We start from the raw sequence: 7,115 nt of genomic DNA, 5'->3' as shown, positions 1-7,115 counted from the left end.
TATTAGTTTCTGATTAGAAATGGATTTTGTGAAAACAGAAATGGATTTTGTGAAATTATGATTGTTCTAGAAATAAGAAGAGCAAATGCTTATATAAGCACATGCATCAGGTACCTCTTATTATTCGAAGTGCTTTGCATTATATTAGCTTTAATTCGTACAAACACCTTCAGATGTAGGTACTTTTTTTCTTCTTCTTCTTAGAAAGATGAGACAAGTTAGGCATATAGAGGGTAAATAACTTGTTCAAGGTCACTCAGTTTATAAGCTGGTGCTGGGATACAAAATCCAAGCAGACTGGGACTAAAGGCTCACCCTTAACTCTCTCTGCAGTATGTGGTCATCATGCCCGGGAGTGGTCAGAATAGTGTTCCTATGAAGTCCTTAGGTTGAAAGTCATATTGGTCTTTAAAACTTTCTCAATATGCCCCAAATTTCTATCAGTCAAGTCTGTCTTTCCAATAAACATAATTTCCAAGAAGTCCTAATTAAGTGCATGTAATAAAACCTATAATGGCTTACATAGTAGCACAAAATGTTTGGCAGTATTGATGACAGGTGTGTTGTTTTTTTTTAATTGCTGAGCTATGAGAAATAGAATTCTGAGAAAACTGAATTCAGAACAGAAATCTCTTAGGTCAGGAAAAGGAATCCATAAAAATATGAAATCAATATCGATTTAGCCAAAAGTTCACTTTGTTCAAAATCCAACAAGGCTTTAAAAACTCAAACCCAATACAAAGTAAACAAAAAGTGAAGGATAACTGTTAATTCAAGTGTCCCATTGTTTCATTTCTCAATTTTTAAACTCAGTAGATATTATAATATAATCATAGCAAATATACTTTTAACATATATGGATCAGGTTCATTTCTAAACATTGTGATTAGAGTATTTATTGAGTTCTCACATAAATCCCATGCAAAAGATAGCATTATTATTCCCACTTTAGAAATGAGAAAAACTGAAGTGCTTGATTTTATTGTAGTGTAAATTCTATTGGGTAGGCCAGATAATTTCTTTAGGTCAAACTTAGTAGCCTGAGTTAGTAAATAATAATGAAAAAATATTAAGAGATCATTAAAATCCCCATTTCAATTCCACATCCATCTGAAATTTAATTGGCCTTTACACAAGAGCCAATAACCTACCCATTTGATTATAGCATTATTTTTAGAAAAAATAATTTTGTATCAGGAAGCTTTATGATATATGAGAGGGGAGGGAGAGAGGAATTTTGTATCTTTCTACTATCCACTTTCTCTTTCTCCATCCTCAAAAACTGATCTATAGTCTGAATGCACTTTTTAAAAAGTTATACTTTAAAATTGAGTGTGAGAATTAATCACAATTAAACTTCTTGCAATTGGTTCATGTGGGTGATCACAAACCACTTCACAGAATCTAATTCAGAGATAGATGGCCCCTTAGGCTCCAGGGGCGGGGAATGTCTTGCAATTCCTTCTAAAATAAGAGCTCTCCTGAGGAAGAACTATCCCTTTTAAGTTTAGCTTCCTGTGGAAATTAACTCTGAATTCCCTTGAAAAATACTGTTATACAGCATGGGATTAATTTTTATAGGCCAACATGTGGGCCTATTACTTCAATAATTCTTTATCTTTTTTATGTCATACACTCCACAGAGAAACCTATGCAATTTAAGAACTCCTCACACAAAGACGTGTATACAGATACACAAATTTCAGAAATTGTATAGACCCAATGGAGCCTATATATGCTATGCTCTTTGTAAGATATCATATACACAGATGAAGACCAATTGAGTTAAACTAAAGGATAGGCTAGCGATACTAAATGTCAGAGGTTGGGGATGTTTCTTTGAAACATCTAAATTCATGGAACAAGAGCATTCCTAACTCCTAGTGGATGTGGATTATATCATAAGAAACATTTATTTTAAAAACCTCCTAGAACAAAGGAAAGGAATTATCTTTGAAGCACCTCACTGCTGGCCTCCTCTTCACTTTGAAATGATGTGTCCTTTTTCAGTGAGTCTCTCTCTTAGGAATACATACAAGAGAATGAATCATGTTCACCTGTAATAGAAGGGGAAAGGATGTTGCTAATTAAGAGAAGGGCAATTCAAACTTCTTCGTAGCCCTGGGGAGGAATACCCAGGTGTGCTGAGACAGATATGCTCAAAGAAAGAAAAAGAGATGCTCTATAGTCAAACACACAGCACTCACCCTTCTTTCATGAATTGATTTTCCCACTGGGTGACATCCTGGCAAATTCTGCTACCCAACCAATGATATAACTAAGTAGTTGAAGTTGAAAGCTGGGTCAGATAGAAAGAGAATGTTTAATCTAACAAGAGCAGCCTCAGTCTTTGCTGTGAAGGGAAGCTGACTTAACAGGCAGTAGCAGATTAAATAGGAAGCTGAAACAGGAAGAAAAAAAAAACATATTAAATCATTAAAAAGTGAAGATAGAAGAATGTCAATGCCAATTATTTAGAGAAAAGGCAAAACATTACCATAGAATTTTCAATAAGATAAATGATATCTGCGTTAGATGTGCAAAAATAGGTCTTTTGTTCTCAGTGCATATTTTAAATTAATGCTATTGTTTAATTAATAGACTGTAACTTTATGCATTAAAGAAAAGAGTAGGTCATTTGAACATTTTAGACCATAAAATTATGGTACTTCTGGATCTCAAAAACAGGGACAGCCAATGTTATTTCAAAGTTTGGAACATAAACCCGCTATGTTTGAATTACATAGGGTATTTTTTTAAATTCAGATTCTTAGTCCCCACTGCCCTGTTGAATCAAAAACATATTGTAAAGTCTAGGAATCTTCATTTTAACAACATCCTAGGTAATAAGCCTTCTAAAATATGAGCTCTTCAGCTATACCCCTACTTGGAATGCTCCAGAAAAATGTTATCATAAGAAAAGTAGCTCTCCATGGAAATGCCCTCTTCACCCAGTGTTATAGAATAAGATTTTTCTCCTTGTTCACACTGTTCTTCCTCCTCACCAGTAAAAACCCATTTACTATTTGGGAGCTCCCACCCTCATCCATTCTTCACCCTATTCACTGCCCAGAATGGTTCCTGTGGGGTAAGAGTACAAGTGAAGATGCCAATAAGAGGGAAGGGAGGGATAGAACTCTTCATTCCCTAATCTCACTATTGCTACTTCCACTTAATTAGATATCTTGTCCAGTCACCCCCATCTGGGTCCATACTCTCACTCCAGTACTCCCTTCCATCCCCATTTGAAACACCTGGATAAGGTAAGTAAGTCCTGTTGGCTACAGTTCGCAATGCTACATTGCATATTTACAAGTTTCTAAGAGAATAGATCTGTAAAGTTCTCATCACAAGAAAACTATTTTGAACTATGTGTGGTGATAGATGCTAACAAAACTTTTTTCCGGTAATCATTTCACATACAAATATGAAATCATTATGTCGTACACCCAAAATTAATACATGTTATATGTCAATTATATCTCTATAAAAATAGAGCTACAGGAATATCTGGGAGAAAAATTTAATTATTTTTGAGAGGAAATAATGTGCAGAGAAGGCTCTGCAGAGGCGATGGCATCTAAGAGGATACCTCAAGAGGTCAGTGTTAGGAAAGAGGAATGGGCTGGAAAAACAGGTAGCCAAACAGAGCGGACCTCAACATTGATCAGGGCCTGGAGGCAAGCCAGAACAGGGCACACTGAGATCTGCAAGTAATCAGTAGACAGAAGAAGGGAGGAGCAGGTGGGTGGGAAGAGATTAAACTCCAGATGTTGGAGAAATAAGACATACTCAGATCCAGGAGGGCATTTCCTGTGCCAGACTGAATTAGGGGCATGTCCTGAAAACATGAGAAGCCATGGAATGGTGTCATAAATTTTCTATTTAGGAAGATCATCCTGGCAAAAGTGAAAATGAGTTGTCCTGTAAAGTACCTGGCACTTTGCAAATTCTAATAAGTGACATTATTTATTAAATCATTTGTATCTTGTATTATATATTAAATCATTTGCATCTTTATTTTTTTGTTTTTTATACTTTTTATTTATTTTTAAAGTATTTTTTCAACTACAATTGACATACAATATTATAAGTTTCAGGTGTACAACATAGTAATTAGACATTTATATACCTGACAAAGTGATCTCCCTAATAAGTCTAGTGCCTACTTGACACCATACATGGTTATTACAATATTATTGACTATATTTCCTATGCTGTATTTTACAACCCCATGACTATTTTTATAACTGGCAATTTGCACATCTTATTCCCTTCCCCGTTTACCCATCCCCAACACCCCTCCCATTTGGCAACCATCAAAATGTTCTCTGTATTTATGAGTCTGTTTCTGTTTCTTTTTCATTTATTTTATTCTTTAGATTCCACATATAAGTGAAATCATACGGTATTTATCTTTCTCTGTCTGACATTTCACTTTGCATAATACCCTCTAGGTCCATCCATGTTGTCACAAATGGCAATATTTCAATCTTTTTTATAGGCAACTAATATTCCATCATATATGTACCTTAACTTTTTTATCCATCCATCTATCTTCTTCCATCTCTTGGCTATTATAAATAACTAGTAGCCCATTTGCAGGAAAATCCTGCAAGCGGCTGTTGCGGCCACGTACGCTGCCGCCGCCTTTGCAGCCACCACGCCTGCACCCGCACACCACTGCCACCCGCCCTGCCCCGCCCCGCCTGGGCTTTCCCTCTGGCAGCCACCTTGCTTTCCGCTTTTCCTCCCTCTTCCTTCTAAGTTGTCTTCAGTCTTCATTCCACCCTCCCTCAGTGTATGCAAATAAACCACCATCTTTGTTGGGTAATTTGCATACTTGCCCTGATTGGATGGTGGGCGTGGCTTGGGCTGGTGGGCGTGGCTTGGGCATAGCGAAGGTGCGATCAATTTGCATATTACTATTTTATTAGGTAGGATTCTGCAATGAGCATAGGGATGCATATGTCTTTTTGAATTAGTGTTTTGTTTTCTTCAGATAAATAACCAGAAGTGGAATTGCTGGATCCTTCTTTGTTTCTTATTATAGCTTTTGTTTTAAAATTGATCTTGTCTGATAAATGTATTACTACCCCAGCTTTTTTTGTTTTCATTTTCACAATATATATTTTCACCCATTACTTTCAGTCTGTGTGTGTCTTTCCATCTAAAGTGGGTCTATTGTAGGCAGGATATATATGCATTTGCATCTCATTGATTAGAATAACCATGTGTTATGCTCAGGGGATATTTTTCAGGGGAGTTTTTCCATACTGAGGCACTGTGTGTGTTGCTTAACACATCACAAATGAAGTTATTGGTATGGTTACCAGCAGAAATAGTGGAAGCAATTCTGAACAATATTAACAATTTCCCATGTAAAAGACAGCTCCACAACTAGTGATGTTCAAACACATGCAGGATTTAGAGCACAGTAGCTCTGGCTCCTTATATATCTACTAGTGGCCCGGTGCACGAAATTCATGCATGGATGGGGTTGGGGGAGTTCCCTCAGCCCATCCTGCACCCTCTTCAATTGGGGACCCCTTGGAGGATGTCTGACTGCCGGTTTAGGCCCAATCCCAATAGTTGGACATCCCTCTCACAATCTTGGACTGCTGGCTCCTAACCACTCACCTGCCTGACTGCCTGATCGCTTCTAACTACCTCTGCCTGCCTGCCTGATTGCCCCTAACCCCTTTGCCTACCTGCCTGATCACCCCTAACCTCTATCCCTGCCTGCCTGATCGCCCCCTAACTGCCCTCCCCTGTTGACCTGATCTCACCCCCAACTGCTCTCCCCTGCTGGCCTGATTGCCCCTAACTGCCTCTGCCAGCCTGATCTTGTCCCCAACTGCCCTCCCCTGATGGCCAATTTGGTTCTGATTAGTTGGTTTCTATGCCAGTGTCAAAAGCTCCACCTCCACCCTAGCTGGCTTGGCTCAGTGGATAGAGTGTCAGCCTGTGGACTGAAGGGTCCCAGGTTTGATTCCGGTCAAGGGCACATGCCTGGGTTGTGGGCTTGATCCCCAGTAGGGGGCATGCAGGAGGCAGCCAATCAGTGATTCTCCCTCATCATTGATGTTTCTATCTCTCTCTCCTTCTCCCTTCCTCTCTGAAATCAATAAAATATATTTTTTAAAAAAGCTCCGCCTCCTAGGCAGCCATTGGCTCCTCATAGTTCACCCTGATTTGATTCTGATTGGTCAGTTTCTATGCCAGTCAGTGTCAAAAGCTCCGCCTCTTAGGCAGCCATTGGCTCCTTACAGTCCACCCAGATTTGGTTCTGATTGGTTGGTTTCTATTCCAGTCAGTGTCTCCGGGCCTGATTAGAGAGGCAGGGCTGATGAACAGCTGCCATGGAGGCTGTGGATCAGACCCTGCCTCTCTCTTTGGGCCTCTCTCCGGGCCTGATCTGCAGCCCCCTTGGCAGTCAGTGCTGGGTTGCCGGGGCAACCCAGCACTGACTGCAGGACTAACTTCCAGTGTTCAGTCGAGCCTTCGGTTGGTCATTATGGACCCTGGGTTTTTATATATTAGGATCTGTGTAAGGACATCCTGCAATTCAGATTGGTATTTTAAATACCTGACTGTTTTTAGTAATAGCTAGGACAGTTGATTGCCCTCATTACTCAAGATTGTAACCTAAACTTGTCACCTTCCTTCTTTCATTCACAGCATCAAACCTCAGGAATAAGCCTCAAGTGGAATGAACCCACACAGAAACTACTGCAAGTGGAAGCTGAGAACCTAAAAATTCCAAAGCTATTTTCTTGTGTTGGGATGCTGGGGAGCTTTGCTTTAGTGCCAATGAAACAGAATCACTTTTCGTGTAAAATTTTGAGGCTGAAACTGAATACCATCTATGAAGGCACCACTTAGAGCAGAGCCTTAGTGTAGTAGGTCATTTATCTTCCCCAGTAACATTCATTAGAAATGGGCTTGCCTCATTGAGTGTCTTGAGTCTTCATGAAATGTTTTAGAATCACTTATTAGCTTGAAAACAAAAGTCACAACCAACAATCATCCCCAAGAGAGATACATGTGAGTTACTGACCAATAGACAAGTAAGAAAGTCAACAGGTTCCTTGTGAATCACTCCACAGTGAGTG

At 39.3% G+C, this 7,115-nt stretch overlaps 1 long non-coding RNA gene across 1 annotated transcript in view; it reads right to left on the bottom strand.

The window, feature by feature from the left end:
- Positions 1-1,971: 1,971 nt before the first annotated feature.
- LOC129151452 (uncharacterized) overlaps positions 1,972-7,115 on the bottom strand; it is a 36,434-nt gene continuing 31,290 nt past the window's right edge. The window contains exons 2-3 of the long non-coding RNA XR_008558129.1: positions 2,208-2,401; positions 1,972-2,057 (exon numbers count right to left, since the gene is read on the bottom strand). This is a non-coding gene — a long non-coding RNA (uncharacterized LOC129151452). The remainder of the gene's footprint in view (positions 2,058-2,207; positions 2,402-7,115) is intronic.

This window comes from Eptesicus fuscus, chromosome 2 (genome assembly GCF_027574615.1).
Source record: "Eptesicus fuscus isolate TK198812 chromosome 2, DD_ASM_mEF_20220401, whole genome shotgun sequence".
In the NCBI taxonomy this organism is placed as follows: Eukaryota; Metazoa; Chordata; class Mammalia; order Chiroptera; family Vespertilionidae; genus Eptesicus; species Eptesicus fuscus.
The sequence above is the reverse complement of the archived record's forward strand: the minus strand, read 5'-3'. Positions and strand labels throughout refer to the sequence as shown.